Consider the following 23,101-nt stretch of genomic DNA (forward strand, 5'->3'; position numbering starts at 1 on the left):
ATATATATATATATATATATATATATATATATATATATATATATACAGGGAGTGCAGAATTATTAGGCAAGTTGTATTTTTGAGGATTAATTTTATTATTGAACAACAACCATGTTCTCAATGAACCCAAAAAACTCATTAATATCAAAGCTGAATAGTTTTGGGAGTAGTTTTTAGTTTGTTTTTAGTTATAGCTATTTTAGGGGGATATCTGTGTGTGCAGGTGACTATTACTGTGCATAATTATTAGGCAACTTAACAAAAAACAAATATATACCCATTTCAATTATTTATTTTTACCAGTGAAACCAATATAACATCTCAACATTCACAAATATACATTTCTGACATTCAAAAACAAAACAAAAACAAATCAGTGACCAATATAGCCCCCTTTCTTTGCAAGGACACTCAAAAGCCTGCCATCCATGGATTCTGTCAGTGTTTTGATATGTTCACCATCAACATTGCATGCAGCAGCAACCACAGCCTCCCAGACACTGTTCAGAGAGGTGTACTGTTTTCACTCCTTGTAAATCTCACATTTGATGATGGACCACAGGTTCTCAATGGGGTTCAGATCAGGTGAACAAGGAGGCCATGTCATTAGATTTTCTTCTTTTATACCCTTTCTTGCCAGCCACGCTGTGGAGTACTTGGACGCGTGTGATGGAGCATTGTCCTGCATGAAAATCATGTTTTTCTTGAAGGATGCAGACTTCTTCCTGTACCACTGCTTGAAGAAGGTGTCTTCCAGAAACTGGCAGTAGGACTGGGAGTTGAGCTTGACTCCATCCTCAACCTGAAAAGGCCCCACAAGCTCATCTTTGATGATACCAGCCCAAACCAGTACTCCACCTCCACCTTGCTGGCGTCTGAGTCGGACTGGAGCTCTCTGCCCTTTACCAATCCAGCCACGGGCCCATCCATCTAGCCCATCAAGACTCACTCTCATTTCATCAGTCCATAAAACCTTAGAAAAATCAGTCTTGAGATATTTCTTGGCCCAGTCTTGACGTTTCAGCTTGTGTGTCTTGTTCAGTGGTGGTCGTCTTTCAGCCTTTCTTACCTTGGCCATGTCTCTGAGTATTGCACACCTTGTGCTTTTGGGCACTCCAGTGATGTTGCAGCTCTGAAATATGGCCAAACTGGTGGCAAGTGGCATCTTGGCAGCTGCACGCTTGACTTTTCTCAGTTCATGGGCAGTTATTTTGCGCCTTGGTTTTTCCACACGCTTCTTGCGACCCTGTTGACTATTTTGAATGAAACGCTTGATTGTTCGATGATCACGCTTCAGAAGCTTTGCAATTTTAAGAGTGCTGCATCCCTCTGCAAGATATCTCACTATTTTTGACTTTTCTGAGCCTGTCAAGTCCTTCTTTTGACCCATTTTGCCAAAGGAAAGGAAGTTGCCTAATAATTATGCACACCTGATATAGGGTGTTGATGTCATTAGACCACACCCCTTCTCATTACAGAGATGCACATCACCTAATATGCTTAATTGGTAGTAGGCTTTCGAGCCTATACAGCTTGGAGTAAGACAACATGCATAAAGAGGATGATGTGGTCAAAATACTCATTTGCCTAATAATTCTGCACTCCCTGTATATATATATATATATACATAACCACACACATCTAGACAGATACACACACAAATATATACACATATACACATATATATATACATACACACACATCCACACAGACACACACACGCATATATACACACATGCACACACATATATACACACACACACATCTACACAGACACACACACACACATATATATATATATATATATATATATATATATATATATATATATATATATATATATATATATATATATATATATATATATATATATATATATATATATATATATATAGGGAGTGCAGAATTATTAGGCAAGTTGTATTTTTGAGGATTAATTTTATTATTGAACAACAACCAAGTTCTCAATGAACCCAAAAAACTCATTAATATCAAAGCTGAATAGTTTTGGGAGTAGTTTTTAGTTTGTTTTTAGTTATAGCTATTTTAGGGGGATATCTGTGTGTGCAGGTGACTATTACTGTGCATAATTATTAGGCAACTTAACAAAAAACAAATATATACCCATTTCAATTATTTATTTTTACCAGTGAAACCAATATAACATCTCAACATTCACAAATATACATTTCTGACATTCAAAAACAAAACAAAAACAAATCAGTGACCAATATAGCCCCCTTTCTTTGCAAGGACACTCAAAAGCCTGCCATCCATGGATTCTGTCAGTGTTTTGATATGTTCACCATCAACATTGCATGCAGCAGCAACCACAGCCTCCCAGACACTGTTCAGAGAGGTGTACTGTTTTCACTCCTTGTAAATCTCACATTTGATGATGGACCACAGGTTCTCAATGGGGTTCAGATCAGGTGAACAAGGAGGCCATGTCATTAGATTTTCTTCTTTTATACCCTTTCTTGCCAGCCACGCTGTGGAGTACTTGGACGCGTGTGATGGAGCATTGTCCTGCATGAAAATCATGTTTTTCTTGAAGGATGCAGACTTCTTCCTGTACCACTGCTTGAAGAAGGTGTCTTCCAGAAACTGGCAGTAGGACTGGGAGTTGAGCTTGACTCCATCCTCAACCTGAAAAGGCCCCACAAGCTCATCTTTGATGATACCAGCCCAAACCAGTACTCCACCTCCACCTTGCTGGCGTCTGAGTCGGACTGGAGCTCTCTGCCCTTTACCAATCCAGCCACGGGCCCATCCATCTAGCCCATCAAGACTCACTCTCATTTCATCAGTCCATAAAACCTTAGAAAAATCAGTCTTGAGATATTTCTTGGCCCAGTCTTGACGTTTCAGCTTGTGTGTCTTGTTCAGTGGTGGTCGTCTTTCAGCCTTTCTTACCTTGGCCATGTCTCTGAGTATTGCACACCTTGTGCTTTTGGGCACTCCAGTGATGTTGCAGCTCTGAAATATGGCCAAACTGGTGGCAAGTGGCATCTTGGCAGCTGCACGCTTGACTTTTCTCAGTTCATGGGCAGTTATTTTGCGCCTTGGGTTTTCCACACGCTTCTTGCGACCCTGTTGACTATTTTGAATGAAACGCTTGATTGTTCGATGATCACGCTTCAGAAGCTTTGCAATTTTAAGAGTGCTGCATCCCTCTGCAAGATATCTCACTATTTTTGACTTTTCTGAGCCTGTCAAGTCCTTCTTTTGACCCATTTTGCCAAAGGAAAGGAAGTTGCCTAATAATTATGCACACCTGATATAGGGTGTTGATGTCATTAGACCACACCCCTTCTCATTACAGAGATGCACATCACCTAATATGCTTAATTGGTAGTAGGCTTTCGAGCCTATACAGCTTGGAGTAAGACAACATGCATAAAGAGGATGATGTGGTCAAAATACTCATTTGCCTAATAATTCTGCACTCCCTGTATATATATATATATACATAACCACACACATCTAGACAGATACACACACAAATATATACACATATACACATATATATATAGGGAGTGCAGAATTATTAGGCAAGTTGTATTTTTGAGGATTAATTTTATTATTGAACAACAACCATGTTCTCAATGAACCCAAAAAACTCATTAATATCAAAGCTAAATAGTTTTGGAAGTAGTTTTTAGTTTGTTTTTAGTTTTAGCTATTTTAGGGGGATGTCTGTGTGTGCAGGTGACTATTACTGTGCATAATTATTAGGCAACTTAACAAAAAACAAATATATACCCATTTCAATTATTTATTTTTACCAGTGAAACCAATATAACATCTCAACATTCACAAATATACATTTCTGACATTCAAAAACAAAACAAAAACAAATCAGTGACCAATATAGCCACCTTTCTTTGCAAGGACAATCAAAAGCCTGCCATCCATGGATTCTGTCAGTGTTTTGATCTGTTCACCATCAACATTGCGTGCAGCAGCAACCACAGCCTCCCAGACACTGTTCAGAGAGGTGTACTGTTTTCCCTCCTTGTAAATCTCACATTTGATGATGGACCACAGGTTCTCAATGGGGTTCAGATCAGGTGAACAAGGAGGCCATGTCATTAGATTTTCTTCTTTTATACCCTTTCTTGCCAGCCACGCTGTGGAGTACTTGGACGCGTGTGATGGAGCATTGTCCTGCACGAAAATCATGTTTTTCTTGAAGGATGCAGACTTCTTCCTGTACCACTGCTTGAAGAAGGTGTCTTCCAGAAACTGCCAGTAGGACTGGGAGTTGAGCTTGACTCCATCCTCAACCCGAAAAGACCCCACAAGCTCATCTTTGATGATACCAGCCCAAACCAGTACTCCACCTCCACCTTGCTGGTGTCTGAGTCGGACTGGAGCTCTCTGCCCTTTACCAATCCAGCCACGGGCCCATCCATCTGGCCCATCAAGACTCACTCTCATTTCATCAGTCCATAAAACCTTAGAAAAATCAGTCTTGAGATATTTCTTGGCCCAGTCTTGACATTTCAGCTTGTGTGTCTTGTTCAGTGGTGGTCGTCTTTCAGCCTTTCTTACCTTGGCCATGTCTCTGAGTATTGCACACCTTGTGCTTTTGGGCACTCCAGTGATGTTGCAGCTCTGAAATATGGCCAAACTGGTGGCAAGTGGCATCTTGGCAGCTGCACGCTTGACTTTTCTCAGTTCATGGGCAGTTATTTTGCGCCTTGGTTTTTCCACACGCTTCTTGCGACCCTGTTGACTATTTTGAATGAAACGCTTGATTGTTCGATGATCACGCTTCAGAAACTTTGCAATTTTAAGAGTGCTGCATCCCTCTGCAAGATATCTCACTATTTTTGACTTTTCTGAGCCTGTCAAGTCCTTCTTTTGACCCATTTTGCCAAAGGAAAGGAAGTTGCCTAATAATTATGCACACCTGATATAGGGTGTTGATGTCATTAGACCACACCCCTTCTCATTACAGAGATGCACATCACCTAATATGCTTAATTGGTAGTAGGCTTTCGAGCCTATACAGCTTGGAGTAAGACAACATGCATAAAGAGGATGATGTGGTCAAAATACTCATTTGCCTAATAATTCTGCACTCCCTGTATACATACACACACATCCACACAGACACACACACGCATATATACACACATGCACACACATATATACACACACACACATCTACACAGACACACACACACACACATATATATATATATATATATATATATATATATATATATATATATATATATATATATATATATATAGGGAGTGCAGAATTATTAGGCAAGTTGTATTTTTGAGGATTAATTTTATTATTGAACAACAACCATGTTCTCAATGAACCCAAAAAACTCATTAATATCAAAGCTGAATAGTTTTGGGAGTAGTTTTTAGTTTGTTTTTAGTTATAGCTATTTTAGGGGGATATCTGTGTGTGCAGGTGACTATTACTGTGCATAATTATTAGGCAACTTAACAAAAAACAAATATATACCCATTTCAATTATTTATTTTTACCAGTGAAACCAATATAACATCTCAACATTCACAAATATACATTTCTGACATTCAAAAACAAAACAAAAACAAATCAGTGACCAATATAGCCCCCTTTCTTTGCAAGGACACTCAAAAGCCTGCCATCCATGGATTCTGTCAGTGTTTTGATATGTTCACCATCAACATTGCGTGCAGCAGCAACCACAGCCTCCCAGACACTGTTCAGAGAGGTGTACTGTTTTCACTCCTTGTAAATCTCACATTTGATGATGGACCACAGGTTCTCAATGGGGTTCAGATCAGGTGAACAAGGAGGCCATGTCATTAGATTTTCTTCTTTTATACCCTTTCTTGCCAGCCACGCTGTGGAGTACTTGGACGCGTGTGATGGAGCATTGTCCTGCATGAAAATCATGTTTTTCTTGAAGGATGCAGACTTCTTCCTGTACCACTGCTTGAAGAAGGTGTCTTCCAGAAACTGGCAGTAGGACTGGGAGTTGAGCTTGACTCCATCCTCAACCCGAAAAGGCCCCACAAGCTCATCTTTGATGATACCAGCCCAAACCAGTACTCCACCTCCACCTTGCTGGCGTCTGAGTCGGACTGGAGCTCTCTGCCCTTTACCAATCCAGCCACGGGCCCATCCATCTGGCCCATCAAGACTCACTCTCATTTCATCAGTCCATAAAACCTTAGAAAAATCAGTCTTGAGATATTTCTTGGCCCAGTCTTGACGTTTCAGCTTGTGTGTCTTGTTCAGTGGTGGTCGTCTTTCAGCCTTTCTTACCTTGGCCATGTCTCTGAGTATTGCACACCTTGTGCTTCTGGGCACTCCAGTGATGTTGCAGCTCCGAAATATGGCCAAACTGGTGGCAAGTGGCATCTTGGCAGCTGCACTCTTGACTTTTCTCAGTTCATGGGCAGTTATTTTGCGCCTTGGTTTTTCCACACGCTTCTTGAGACCCTGTTGACTAGTTTGAATGAAACGCTTGATTGTTCGATGATCACGCTTCAGAAGCTTTGCAATTTTAAGAGTGCTGCATCCCTCTGCAAGATATCTCACTATTTTTTACTTTTCTGAGCCTTTCAAGTCCTTCTTTTGACCCATTTTGTCAAAGGAAAGGAAGTTGCCTAATAATTATGCACACCTGATATAGGGTGTTGATGTCATTAGACCACACCCCTTCTCATTACAGAGATGCACATCACCTAATATGCTTAATTGGTAGTAGGCTTTCGAGCCTATACAGCTTGGAGTAAGACAAAATGCATAAAGAGGATGATGTGGTCAAAATACTAATTTGCCTAATAATTCTGCACTCCCTGTATATATATATATACACACACATACACACACACACATAGATATATACACATACACATACATCTACAGAGACACACACACACAAACACATATATATATATATATATATATATATATATATATACACAGATACACATGCATGCATACATATATACACAGACACACACATAAATACACAGACACACACACTTATATACCCATACACACACATCTACCAAGAAACACATATATACACACACACACACACATATACACACAAAGACAGATATATATATATATTCCCTTTATGTTCTAGAGAGAGACCATTTTCTTTTCATTAACTTACTCAGTTGGTGCTAATTAAATATATATATATATATATATATATATATATATATATATATATATATATATATATATATATATATATATATATATATATATATATATATATATATAGTCAAAGTCCCATGAACTCCTTGCCTACAACAGTTATTGCCTGGGAGCTCAATTCAATGAATAACATCCAACTCACTGAAGGAAGAAGCACTCACAGGTCTTAGGGAAACATATATATCAATATACCTACAAGCAGTTGGCTTTCTATTTCATGCCATATCTAGAACAGAGAGTAGCTTTCATTTCCTATTATTTTATGTAACATGAGCTTTCTGAGAGAATTCCAGCATTACCTTAACTCCATTACTGCACATTAATTAGTTAATTGTGGCCTAAGATAAAATCTTAAAAACATTCTTATAACACAATACACAGGATTAACAGTCTTAAAGCTATTTAATTACAGGACTGAATTACTCTGCAGTTCCCAGAACATATATTATTGTGTGTACAGGTAGTGTTTTGTTCTGAACTAGTGCATTGTGTGTAAATTCAGTTAAGGCCTATGAACTGTATGAGGATATAAAGTAAAACTTGTATGATTCAGTTAGAACATTTAATTTTAAGTTATAACATTTATATAATTCTCTTGGTATCGTTTGTTGAAAATCATACCTAAGTAGGCTCAGGAGTGGCAATGCAATACTGGGAGCTAGCTGCTGGTTAGTGTGTACACACATATGCCTCTGCATTGGCTCACCAGATGCGATCAGCTAGCTCCCAGTACTGCATTGCTGTTCTGGAGCTAACTTTAACACTGTGGTAGCATTTTGTTTTTGCACTTTTATGTCCCTGTAAAACAGAAAAATCAGACACGACATAAAGGTATGGTTATTTCACCTTGTGTATGAGGAATGGTTATATTAATGTATCCAATTATATATTACTGCATCCACCTATCGGCCAGATTACGAGTTTTGCATTATGGCTGCTCTCTAATGACTTGTACGTTATTTCCATTGCATATCTTTTTATAACGTAGGTATTACGAGTCTTAAAACAACCTTGTAACGTGTCGCGGTAGCACGTCTACCGCGTTTATTTAATAGCGTAATTACGGGTGTGTTAAACATTCTCCCATAAAGATCAATGCTAAATGAACTAAGTATGGATTATTCATCTAACACTTGATCTTGCGAGAAATACACACTGCTCTGTCATATTACATATACAGAATAATGCACAACAAAAACACAGATCAAATGTACAAACAACATTCGCTCACGCAACATAGCACATACGCATTTAACATTCACAATCGGAAAAAAAAAAATAATGCACAACATTTACACTAAACAAGGAATCCATAAATACGTTCAGATCTTGCAACACGGTACAAAACAACATGAATATAGAATTGCACACTGATGCACAAACAAAATATTCGCATTAAAGATTACTTAACATTAGTACAAATAAACATTTACACCACTTGACAAATACGAGACCATCCCAAATCACCATTTTAATTTACAGATACTACTTTTGGACACTGTTAAGCAAAACGATCACTATGTATGAGGGACATAAATGAATGTAAGATTTCATGTCCTTTCAAATAATAATATACCTAAATGTCAACTATAAAATGTATCTCTTTACCTGTCTGAATTCTCAAAATCTTAGTCCTCTCTAGCACAAAGTAGGGGTTGTGTGTCTAAAAAACATTTTCTAAAATAGGACATGTATATATTTAGAATTCTTTGAACATTATTCCTCCTATGTTTCTTAAATAGCATGCATTGTGCAAAGTAACCTGGATGTATGGTCTTTGAAAGGCAATTCTATTCAAAATATCAGTTTATCAGTTTATTTCAGGATTGTGAAATATCATCTAAAAATAAAAATAACATTATGAACCATAAGTGTCTCCCATAGGATATATCCTGCATCCCCAGTCTTGTTCTAGAGAATTGTGGCCACTTACCATGTGAACGTGTCTTTGTATGTATATGTAAAATTTACTATGAACTATAATATGATTGCAAAATGAATGCTGACAGGAAGAGTGATCCATGTCAACTAAGTATGGCTAACTGCAAGCGGTCATATTAACCTTTTTGCTTTGTTGGGAACACCTATGAGGCATATACTTCTTAGCAGAGTTATGTGAGAAGTCTGCCTGGGACATCATAGTAGAATTGCATCTCAAAAAGCTCTGTCTTATTGATGCAATAGGTAATAGGGTTTTAAGTAAGGTTTCTAATTTTTAAATATTGTGAAATGATGATGGGAAGTTATCAGGCTCTATAGATAAAGAAACAAATAGAAAAAAGTGGGCCACAGGTAGAGACAATTATGAGCTTGCCAGACAGCATAGTAGTTAAGAGGTATGTGAAAGAAGGTAAAATGTATGGGAGTAAATATGTGTGAATGATCTAGCTTTAGATGTTTCTGGCTCTATTTACCTGGAGTCCTTCTAATTGTGGAACATACATTATGTATTACTAATTGACATATACATTATACTTCATTAAGGTTACATTATGCAATAGGTATAAGTAGAAGACTCTACTCTATGATCAAGTAACCATAAAAAGCATTGCTTAACATATTTAACTCAGGTTTGTCCTCTGAAGTTGCTCAGAAGCTTATGGAGCTATCAATCAACAATAAAAAAATGTGTACTATTATGCAAGAGTTAGTTGACAAATACAATTTTTGCTTAGTAGCTATGTTAAATCAGGTTATCAGTTTGATGGAAGTTAAACACTCCTATGTAATAACAATATATAACATTGTAGATGAGCATTACTGTTAAAGTATATTCTAGTGGTAGTTTAAAGGGACACTGAACCCAAAAAATTTCTTTCATGATTCAGATAGAACAGGCAATTTTAAGCAACTTTCTAATTTACTCCTATTATCAAATTTTCTTGATTCTCTTGGTATGTTTATTTTAAAAGCAAGAATGTAAGTTGAGATGCCGACCCATTTTTGGTGAACAAACTGGGTTGTCCTTGCTGATTGGACAGCACCAATAAACAAGTGTTGTCCATGGTCTGAACCAAACATTTGCTGGCTCCTTATCTTAGATACCTTCTTTTTCAAATAAAGATAGCAAGTAAATTAGAAAGTTGCTAAAAATTGCATGCTCTATGTGAATCATAAAAGAAAAAATATGGGTTCAGTGTCCCTTTAAGAAGGCTATACATGTGGGAACTGAGAAACAGATAGAAGCAACATTTCCAATGCAATTAGCAAGTCAAATACTAAAACAAAAGAACTGTAAAACAATCTGTAGCAAAGACAACTGGTTGCAAACAAAACATAAGCTGGGGAATGCAGGGAAAGTTAATCAACATGTGTGCTACCAGAGTTCCTGGTGTGCTAGAAGATCCGTCTCTCAGATTCAATAGGGATTTTCTTCCCCTTAGCCTACTCCAGATCTACAGTCAGTCTGGACATAGCGGTAAGTGTTCAGTATATGACAGTTGGAGGATCGAGTTTCCCAGATTAGCGAAGCAACTGAACCCTCTGACTCGTAAGTGAGCGAGAAACAAGCCTTACATTCTCTCACTTCCCATATAGCATTCTTCTTAGATATAGAGCGAATATGTTCTGGAGCACGCCCCCAGGAGTCAGCCGCATCTCCCCGGGAAGAGTCCAGAGGTGAGTGATCAAGCTTTAGTGCTGTATAGGAACATGGAGTGAGAAAAGCTGAATGCTGCAGATTTTTCAAGTGTGTGAGCAGCAAAGACCTCTTGTCCCATGTGAAAATGGTGTTCACCCAGTTAGGCTTCCGCATATGCTCAATGAGGGAATGTGGGATGTCAGCAGAGTATAGCTTGGATCCGCTGTCAGCATTGTTAACTGTGATATAGCCTGGAGCCCCTCTAGACCTCTCTCTCTTGGGCACTGAGAACTGTTCTATGATGGTATTGGTTGTCTGGCGCCATCTTGCCTGAATGTACCTCTGATAGTGGCAGTGAGATCACTAAACCTTCCGTCTAGTTTGCTGTTTAGTTTGCTGTTTAGTTCTTCTAGCAGAACAGATATACTTGCATAATATTCCTCCATCTTGATATAGCAGTTAGATGATCTTGCTTAACCTGGTTTCCCGGGGGGGAGGGGTTTGTTAGAGTTGATAGTATGAGGCCGCCTCCTCTCTTCACAAAAAGACCGGTCTAGCGTTACAAACTATGCAAACTTCTCCAGATTAACATAAATCGGATCAGTGGGCTTTATAGAGGTAGCTGCAATGATCAGTAGATACAGATGTTTGTCTGGTCTATAGATAATAAGCAGATTATCTTTGTAAAGTTAGGAGCTACTGTCTTTGCGACTATTCATGGCCGCTGCCCGGACACGCCCCCCAACAGTCTATTTTTTTATTCCCTAGCACAATCATCACCATCTTTTGTTAGATGTTCGTGTAACTGCGGGTAAGGTGGAAGGTGAACCATGTTCTCTGTTAGGGCCCCGCTATTCAAAACCTCGCCGCTCAGGTGTGATGAAATACTTGTCGGTACAGTAAGGCCCTTAAAAAAATAAAAATACAAATGTTATCTTGAGAATTATTTACGTTGCTATTTAGTGTTCTTTATGTGAATCAGAGACTCCTACATTACAATACAAGGTCTAAAAAAACAAACAAAGACTTTGTGTGATTTCTCTCCATGCCGGCAAGGTCTGAATATCAGGCCCCGAGTGAGCATTGATCCTCAGTGATTTCAGTATTAGGTGTCTATTTATGAGACAGCGTATGCTGTCGGCATTTATCGATGTGCGGTGGACATGATTCGCTATAGCGGATCGTGTCTGTCCGCACCTACATAAATAGACCTCTTAGCCTCAAAAGTAACATCAAGTCTTTAAAACTCATAACCTGTGAACTGAATCTCATCATCTGAGAATTGTATTTATAATTTAAGGAACTCTAAAGTAAAAATGAACTTTTATAATTCAGATAGAGCCCACAATTGTAAACAATTCACTTCCATTATCAAAATGTGCACAATATTTTTATATTTACACTTTCTGAGACACCAGCTAATACTAAGCATGTGCAAGAATTCAGCAAATATACGTATATACATTTTGTGATTGGCTGATGGCTGTCACATGATACAGAGGGAAAGAAAATTAAACTAACTTTGACATTTGTCAGAAAAAAAATCTGTTATTCATTTGAAATTCAGACTAAGGCCCTGATATTTAAAGGATTCTCCAGCTTGTAGAGAAATTGTAGTGCAGACTTCACAGGGGTGAACTCACTGAATGCATAAAGGGACAGTCTACTTCAGAATTGTTATTGTTTAAAAAGATAGATAATCCCTTTATTACCCATTCCCCTGTTTTGCATAACCTACACAGTTATATTAATATACTTTTTACCTCTGTGATTACCTTGTATCTAAGCCTCTGCAGACTGCCCCTTATCTCAGTTATTTTGACAGACTTGCATTAAGCCAATCAGTGCCCTCTCATTTGTAACTCCACAGGCGTGGTCACAATGTTATCTGCATGGTACACATGAACTAACGCCCTCTAACTGTGAAAAACTGCCAAATGCATTGAAATAAGGGACGGCCTTCAAGGGTTTAGAAATTAATTAGCATATGAGCCTACCTAGATTTAGCTTTGAACAAAGAATACCAAGAGAACAAAGCAAATTTGATGATAAAAGTGAATTGGAAAGTTGTTTAAAATTGCATTCCCTATCTGAATCATGAAAGTTTAATTTTTTTAGAGTGTCCCTTTAAAGAAAGTGTCCCTTTAAAGCACTGCAAGATCTCTCTCATTTTTATATATGAAGGAGAGACAAGAACAGTGCAATATAGCACTGCATGATATGAGAGATTTGTTACACTTAAACTTTGTGCTTTATATTACTTTACACTTTAGATTGGTTCCTTTCAGTATTATTACATTTAAGCTTTGCACTTTCTAATTTATATTTTAATACATTTAGATTTAGAGTTAGGAATCAACAAATAAGGATCATACTTCTCAAGCTCGAGTTTAAGAAAGGGGCAGGTGCCCCGAAACGTTACTCTTCCTAATAAAGGTATAGGGGCATATGTATCAAGCTCCATATGGAGCTTGATGCCCTGTGTTTCTGGTGAGCCTGCAGGCTCGCCAGAAACAGCAGTTATGAAGCAGCGGTCACAAAGACCGCTGCTCCATAACCTGTCAGGCGGACAGACATCTTCGCAAATCAACCCAATCTAGTACGATCAGGTTGATTGACACCCCCTGCTGGCGGCCGATTGGCCGCGAGTCAGCAGGGGGCGGCATTGCACCAGCAGCTCTTGTGAGCTGCTGGTGCAATGCTAAATACGGTGAGCGTATTGCTCGCCGTATTCAGCAAAGTCTGGCGGACCTGATCCGCACTGTCGGATCAGGTCCACCAGACTTTGATAACTAGAGGCCACAGCCTTCATACCGTGTGCCACCTTTTTTCTTCATTCAAGATACATTTATACACATCTAAAAACACAGGTGGTCTTCTAAAAAACCCTTATTGAAAAAAACTGTTCAAGGAATTCAGGTGTAAAGATTACAGGATAGGATCTATAGTCCCTCAGAGGTCCTTTGTTTAACAGTCATTTCCATATATGTATACATATATCATAAAACTTTATAGATATGTGTCTAAAATGTTGTGTTAATAAAAATATGGCTAGATTACGAGTTTGGCATTAGAAGCTGTGCGGTGCTAACAAGCAGTTTATGCTCACCGCTCACTTACAGACAGAGCTGGTTTTATAGGTTTTTCCAAACCCGGCGTTAACCACAAAAAAATTTGCTTCACATCTAACCTCAATATCAGTGCTGCTTACGTTAGTGGTGAGCTGGCTGAACGTGCTCGTGCACGATTTCCCCATAGGAATCAATGGGCGAGAGCCAGCTGAAAAAAACCCTAACACCTTCAAAAAAGCAGCGTTTAGCTCCTAATGCAGCCCCATTGATTCCTATGGGGAAAATACATTTATGTCTACACCTAACACCCTAACATGAACCCAGAGTCTAAACACCCCTAATCTTACACTTATTAACCCCTAATCTGCCGCCCCCAACATCGCCGACACCTACATTATATTATTAACCCATAATCTGCCGCTCCGGACACCGCCGCCACCTACATTATACTTATGAACCCCTAATCTGCTGTCCCCCAACATCGCCGACACCTACATTATATTTATTAACCCCTAATCTGCCGCCCCCAATGTCGCCGCAACCTACCTACACTTCTTAACCCCTAATCTGCCGCCCCCAAAGTCGCCGCCCCTATATTAAAGTTATTAACCCCTAAACCTAAGTCTAACCCTAACACCCCCTATCAAATATAATTTAAATAAATCTAAATAAAAAAAACTATCATTAACTAAATTATTCCTATTTAAAACTAAATACTTGCCTATAAATAAATCCTAAAATAGCTACAATATAACTAATAGTTACAGTGTAGCTAGCTTAGGGTTTATTTTTATTTTACAGGCAAGTTTGTATTTATTTTAACTAGGTAGAATAGTTATTAAATAGTTATTAACTATTTAATAACTACCTAGCTAAAATAAAGACAAAAGTACCTGTAAAATAAAACCTAACCTAAGTTACAACTACACCTAACACTACCACTATAATTAAATTAATTCCCTAAATTAAATTAAATTATCTAAAGTACAAAAAAAACAAACACTAAATTACAGAAAATAATAAAAAAAATTACAAGATTTTTAAACTAATTACACCTAATCTAATCCCCCTAACAAAATAAAAAAGCCCCCCCAAAATAAAAAAGCCCTACCCTACACTAAATTACAAATTGCCCATAAAAGGGCCTTTTGCGGAGCATTGCACCAAAATAATCAGCTCTTTTACCTGTAAAAAAAATTACAAATCCCCCCCCAACATTAAAACCCACCACCCACACAACCAACCCTACTCTAAAGCCACCCAACCCCCCCTTAAAAAAACCAAGCACTAACCCCCTGAAGATCGACCTACCGGGAGACGTCTTCATCCAACCGGGCAGAAGTGGTCCTCTAGACGGGTAGAAGTCTTCATCCAAGCCGGGCAGAAGTGGTCCTCCAGACAGGCAGAAGTCTTCATCCAGATGGCATCTTCTATCTTCATCCATCCAGCACGGAGCGGGTCCATCTTCAAGACATCCGACGCGGAGCATCCTCTTCTTCCGACGGCTACGACTGAATGAAGGTACCTTTAAGTGACGTCATCCAAGATGGCGTCCCTTCAATTCTGATTGGTTGATAGAATTCTATCAGCCAATCGGAATTAAGGTAGTAAAAATCCTATTGGCTGATGCAATCAGCCAATAGGATTGAGCTGGCATTCTATTGGCTGTTCCAATCAGCCAATAGAATGCAAGCTCAATCCTATTGGCTGATTGCATCAGCCAATAGGATTTTTTCTACCTTAATTCCAATTGGCTGATAGAATTCTATCAGCCAATCGGAATTGAAGGGACGCCATCTTGGATGACGTCATTTAAAGGAACCTTCATTCAGTCGTAGCCATCGGAAGAAGAGGATGCTCCGTGTTGGATGTCTTGAAGATGGACCTGCTCCGCACCGGATGGATGAAGATAGAAGATGCCATCTGGATGAAGACTTTTGCCCGTCAGGAGGACCACTTCTGCCCGGCTTGGATGTAGACTTCTGCCCGTCTGGAGGACCACTTCTGCCCGTTTGAATGAAGATGTCTCCAGGTAGGTCGATCTTCAGGGGGTTAGTGCTAGGTTTTTTAAGGGGGGATTGGGTGGGTTTTAGAGTAGGGTTGGTTGTGTGGGTGGTGGGTTTTAATGTTGGGGGGGGGATTTTTTAATTTTTTTTACAGGTAAAAGAGCTGATTACTTTGGGGCAATGCCCCGCAAAAGGCCCATTGTATTTGGTACTTTAGATAATTTTATTTAATTTAGGGAATTAATTTAATTATAGTGGTAGTATTACGTGTAATTGTAACTTAGGTTAGGTTTTATTTTACAGGTATTTTTGTCTTTATTTTAGCTAGGTAGTTATTAAATAGTTAATAACTATTTAGTAACTATTCTACCTAGTTAAAATAAATACAAACTTGCCTGTAAAATAAAAATAAACCCTAAGCTAGCTATAATGTAACTATTAGTTATATTGTAGCTAGCTTAGGGTTTATTTTATAGGTAAGTATTTAGTTTTAAATAGGAATAATTTAGTTAATGATAGTTATTTTATTTATATTTATTTAAATTATATTTATGTTAGGGGGTTAGGGTTAGGGTTAGACTTAGATTTAGGGGTTAATAACTTTAATATAGTGGCGGCGACGTTGGGGGCGGCAGATTAGGGGTTAATAAATGTAGGTAGGTGTTGGCGATGTTAGGGACGGCAGATTAGAGGTTAATAAAATTTAACTAGTGTTTGCGAGGTGGGAGTGCGGCGGTTTAGGGGTTAATATATTTATTATAGTGGCAGCAATGTCCGGTTTGGCAGATTAGGGGTTACATTTTTTTAAAAAGTGTTTGCGATGACTTTAAAATGCGGTACCAGGCTTGACAGGAGAGGGTCTGCCGCTCACTTTTGGCAGACTTGTAATTCCGGCGCTATGCAAGTCCCATTGAAAAAAGAGGATACGCAATTGACGTAAGTGGATTTGCGGTATTTCCAAGTCTGGCCAAAAAAGTGAGCGGTGAGCCTGTACCTTCAAGACCCGTAATACCAGCGGGCATTAAAAAGCAGCGTTGGGACTGGCCAATGCTGCTTTTTAAGCCTAACGCAAGACTCATAATCTAGCCGAGAGTTTGGCATCTGCAGAAAAAGATAAGATAAGAAATTGTTAATTTGAGACATGTATGGGTCATGATTAGGCTTGTGATGTTGTCTTGTACTCTTTCAGTTTTCAGGAATGGAAAACCCACAATTGACAGAGTTAAATTAGAGGAAAATGGGGTACAAAAATGATGAAAGTATATTACAAAGTTGTTTTACGATGTATAATTACATATTTTATATTACAATCTCTATGGCCTCTAGTTATCAAGGTCTGACACTGCGGATCAGGTCCGCCAGACCTCGCTGAATACGCTCACCGTATTCAGCATTGACAAGAGCTGCTGGTGCAACGCCACCCTCTGCAGACTCTCGGCCAATGGGCCGCCAGCAAGGGGGTGTCAATCAACCCGATTGTACTCGATCGGGTTGTATTGTGGCGATGTGTGTCCGCCTGCTCAGAGCAGGCGGACAGGTTATGGAGCAGCGGTCTTTATGACCGCTGCTTCATAAAGAAACACGGGGCATCAAGCTCCATACGGAGCTTGATACATATGCCCCTATGTGTTACTTGTCCCTTAATACGTGAGCTCAAGGACATAGGAGATAATCTATTTTAAAATAAAATCTAAATAACAAGAGACAGGCAAGTGTGTGAGCATTTCTTTTACAGGGAGATAAATTGTTGAATTTAAAGGGACAGTCTACACCAGAAGTGTTATTGCTTAAAAAGATAGATAATCCCTTTATTACCCATTCCCTAGTTTTGCATAACACAGTTATATAAATACACTTTTTATCTCTGTGATTACCTTGTATCTAAGCCTCTGCAAACTGCCCCCTTATTTCAGTTCTTTTGACAGACATCCATTTTAGCCAAACAGAGCTGGCTCACTGGAACTCCACGTGCGTGAGCATAGTGTTATCTATATGAAACACATGAACTAACACCCTCTAGTGGTGAAAAACTGTCAAAATGCCCTGAGAGAAGAGGCTGCCTTCAAGGGCTTAGAAATTTACATATGAACCTCCTAGGTTTAGCTTTCAACTCAGAATACCAAGAGAACAAAGCAAAATTGGTGATAAAAGTAAATTGGAAAATTGTTTAAATTTACATTCTCTGGGGGGGCGGAGCTTAGCCACGGAGGCGGATGGCTGTGTTTTAGAAAGCTCCTAAATCCCAAGACTGTACAATATATAAATATAGCATTACCCTAACTAAATCCTATATATTTTTTTGGGAAAAAACTTTGTCTAACTTCCTGCCTAAGCAAAGCTAACAGATAAAAACTGCCTGCCCCGCTGACATTTGTGGAGAGACCAGTGACGCCTGAGGCCATCAGAACGGACGGAACATTGGGCCGACTGATTCGGGACATACGCCATCGGCTCCCTGCACTGCTATTCAAGCATGCCTTGAGACCCATCTGGCCTGCTTCACCGGATGTGGTGAGACTTACCAGCGGACAGCTTTACAAGGTTGATGCAGACCTAACACATGACCGGGGACACTCCCTAGCTACACGGGTCCGTTCCTTCCTACCTTGCTCCATCTGTTGGTGTAAGTCGCTATACACGGAACCTCCCGGTGGTTGTTATCATCCGGGAGTGGATCTGCTCTGCCGCCCGCACCGAAATACACCTACAGGGCCGACCACGGCACCCCTTCTTCACAGTGACGCTGCGCACTTTAATCTACATGACAGTACTCCATCTTAATTACGCGCCAACAATTTCAGGGGCCTCCGATAAGGACAGACAAGCCCAGTACTTACAAATAGACTTTTAAATTAAAGAGGGCACTCTGTGTTTCAACCGAGCTCGCCTTATTAACTACCTAAGGCACATAAGTGGACACGCTCTGCCCTATCCTCTCCCTTGTTATTATAAAAAAGAACACAAAAACATATAAAAAAAAAAAAAAAAAAAAAAAGAGAGAGAAATCGGATTGTGGAGCTATGCCCTGTAAAAAAAAATCTAAGGCAGATAAAAATACCCCAGTATGCACACTTAGTGGCTACTTGAAGCAGGTTGAACATCCTAACATAGAGGCAACTGACAGTATGGACTATAGTCAATCTGCAACACCACCAACTTTGCAGTCTACGGACATGCTCTCCCAGCAACATATCACTAAGGAGGACCTGCAACACCTCTCATCAAAAGAGGACATCAGGAATGCAGTAAAGGAGATGCGGGACATGTTTGCTGATCTCAAGAAATACATCACCATGTTAGACACCAGAGTGACACAGTCTGAGACAAAACATGCTGAAACTTCAACATTGTACAGATGCAGGCAGATCTTCAGCACCAATCTGAAACAATACAATTTCTATCTGACAAACTAGAGGACCTCGACAATAGAGGTCGCCGAAACAACTTGAGAATTAGGGGTGTGTCAGAAACCATACACCCTCCAGCAATAGAGGGGTACCTGCAGAGCCTGTTTCGTACGCTGAAAGGCACTCCGTCCTCTCTAGAGCTCCCACTCGAAAGAGCCCACATGGCTCTCAGGGCGAGACCACCTTCCAAAGCGCCTCCTAGAGACATCATAGTCCGTTTCTTAAACTTCAAAGACAAGGAGGAAATTCTTAAATGTGCGCGCACCAAGCAGCCAGTGCACCATGCAGGCGAAGAATTACAATTTTTTTCGGATCTATCGCCATCTACTTTGCTGAAGAGAAGGGAACTTGCTCACATAACAAAGAGGTTGAGAGAGCACAAGGTTCAATATCGCTGGGGCTTCACAGTTTCCCTAATCGCAACATGGAACAACAAGCCGGCAATCTTCAGACCTGGATCAGATGTCCAAGTTTTTCACCAGCCTCTCGCTGGGCGACAATATACAACAACAAGATGACAACATCGAGGACATGACCTCGGCCACCTGTGATGGCTAGCAAGCTCGAAGTAGGCTAAACAGTCTCTATAGGCAAATATGCCTCTTGATCCTACTGACTTGATATCCTTTTATAATCAGGGGGCTATATGGCTGTGTTTGATAACCTTTGGGAGTTACGAGGGCTGAATGTTCTGCAGTTGCTTATAATCTTGTACACGCGCTGAGGCCATTTCAGGGCCCTGGTGCGAGGCCACTAGTAGGGCCATCAACACTAATTGGAAGCAGGATACCTTCCACGGCCACAATCCCCTTCCTTTAAATGGCCATTGCTGTTTGCCTCTTATATCCTGTGTGCTCCTGGCACCAATGTGTATGCCGAGGGCCCCTCCCCCCCCCCCGTCTAGCTGTTGGCACACTGAATGGCTATGTTTTATATGCTACTGTTGACTCCTGAAATGTATTGTTAGCCCATTGCAGGCCGACCAACTGGTTGGCCTCTAGTGGATGTTTGATTGTTTCACTCACTGTTTGTTGAAGCATTATTTATCATTAGAATGTTGTTACAGAATGAGTTCACCTTTAGTTAACCTACCAACACTTTAGATAACTTAGTAACAGCATGGATATGTCTAGAAACCTAATTTGTTAAGTCCTTTTGCAATAAACCCATGTGCTTTATTAATCTGTTTTTTTCGCCCCGTAATACCTAACACCTTCTCCCTTCCTTCCCCACCTAGCCCCCTCACTCTCCTCCCTTCCCCTCCCTATGCCATATCTGAATCACAATCTAGGGCCCCATCTTTTTGGTCCCTGGAAAAATTGTATTTTACTTAAAATTGTACTAGTCAAAGGATTACTTCCCCTATTGTAACCTTTTCTTTTGTGGTAACTATTTACTGTTCCTTAAATAGATTGTCCTTATATCTCTCTTCTCCTCTCCCTTTCATTTTCTTGCTTCCTACTGATTTGCCTCTATTCTCTTTCTACAAGCACGCAATAGGCTCCTCGCCTAGAAACCTCACATCTCTCTCCCCCCCCTAATTTTACTTCTTCCTTCCACTTTCCCCCCCCTTTTTTTTTTCTCTCTCCCCTTTGATACAGGATGTCCCACCCCTCAAGCAGGTTTGGGTCACATGGCCTCACACTTACTACCGTTAATGCAAAGGGACTGAATGATCCAGGTAAGAGATCGATATCCATGAGGGAACTTAGCAAATTACATAGCCATATCCTGTTTCTTCAGGAAACCAACTTCCGTAGAGGCAGAGAGCCAAAATGGCATCACAAACAATACCCCACAGCCTTGTTCGCCTCAGGCAACTCCAAGAGATGTGGAGTTGGTATACTAATATACCATTCCATCCCCTTAAAAATCTTGCATGTATAGAGGGACCTCGAGGGTAGGTTCTTGCTCATAACAGGCACGCTATACGATCACCCATTGACCTTGGCTACATTCTATAGTCCAAATACCGATCAGCATTGTTTCATGAAAGGAGTCTCAAAGCTAATACTAGATTATGCGAAGGACCCAGTGTTTTTGTCAGGCGATTTAAACTTACCACCAGATGCACGTGTTGATACGTCTAACGGCTCAACCAGTATTCCTAGCAAAATAATTAAGTCAGTTAAAACTTCCATCTCAAACTTACAACTACATGACGTGTGGCGATTCCTCCACCCCTCTGACAGAGACTTTACCTATTACTCACCACCACACAACAAATACTCTCGTATAGACTATTTCCTATTTGATTCCGCAGGAATCGATATGGTAACTAAATGTACAATAGGCTCTATTACCTGGTCTGACCATGCCCCATTATCTTGTAGTATTCAATGGCCTGATCTACCTCATTCTTTATACATATGGAAATTAGACGACTTCTTTCTAGATGACTTAGAGATAAAAACAGAAATTCAGAAATCACTGACAGAATACCTATCACACAACGACCCTACACACACTTCAATTACGACCTTTTGGGAGGCTCATTAATGCGTTGTGTGCAGAGATTTTCTAAGGCCCGCTTGGTTAAACAGCATAACTTAAAACATAAACTACTCTTAGATAAAATTTCAGACCTGGAGGTCACCCATAAGAGAGACTCAATAGACAAGGACGTTGGCAAATCCCTAGAGGCCGCCAAAAAACTGCTTAATAAACACCAACTTGAAGCTATGCATCGTAAGATGCTATCCATAAAACAACAGTACTATGAGGGGGGCAACAGACCAAGGAAGGTGCTAGCCAGAAACATACGCAGACAACAGCTCAAATCGTGTATTCACTTAATACAAGGCACGGACGGATCAACACTGACAGGCAGTAAAGAAATAGCAAACTCCTTCCACTCCTACTACACTGGGCTTTATAACATCTCACAAATGCTTGAAACAAAGCGTCAAAGCAATAGTGTAACAGACAGGCAAGACCTAATTGATAGATATCTGTGCTCTATGGACCTCCCACAACTTGACAAAGACAGCAAGGACTCCCTAGATGCCTCTATTACCATGGAGGAATTATCCCAAGCCATTAAGGACCTGCCGGGAGGTAAGAGTCCTGGACCGGATGGGTTCTCCCCTAAGTATTATAAGGTATTTTTGAAAACCTTAGGTCCCTCGATGCTTCAACTTTTTAACTCATTAATAAACAACCTGACGTTTCCTAATACAATTCTTGAGGCACACATTACGGTTATCCCCAAACAAGGCAAGCCCCCTACTTCCCCTGCCAATTTTCATCCCATATCGCTACTGAATTTGGACGTGAAGGTCTTCGCCCAACCAAGTGGATTTTGTACCCGGGAGGGAGGTGCGGGACAACACCAACAAGGTGATCCAACTAAGTAATCATGCCCAGGTTGAGGGAGTGCCATTGGCCCTTTTTCGACAGACGCAGAGAAGGCCCTCGACTGCGTTGACTGGCTTTTTCTGCATCGAGTGATGAAAGCAATGAATTTCGTCGACCCTTATATAAATATGACTTTTGCATTATATTCGGCCCCAAACACTGGGATTTAGATAAACGGCACTTTGTCGGAAACTTTCAATATCACAAATGAAACCAGGCAGGGCTGCCCCTTATCTCCACTTCTTTTTGCGCTTTCTATTGAAGCGCTAGCACAGAAGGTTAGGGAGAATCCAAAGATCACTGGGATGTGGGTGGGTGACACTGAACTCAAACAAGCACTTTATGCCGACGACATCCTCTATACCCTCACAAATGTTGAAACCTCAGTCCCCGAACTCTTGAACGAGATAAATCGATACGGGGAGCTCTCAAATTTTCATCTAAATTTGTCCAAATCTGAATTGTTCAACATTAATACCCCCCTA

Source organism: Bombina bombina, chromosome 7 (genome assembly GCF_027579735.1).
Source record: "Bombina bombina isolate aBomBom1 chromosome 7, aBomBom1.pri, whole genome shotgun sequence".
NCBI classification, from domain to species: domain Eukaryota; kingdom Metazoa; phylum Chordata; class Amphibia; order Anura; family Bombinatoridae; genus Bombina; species Bombina bombina.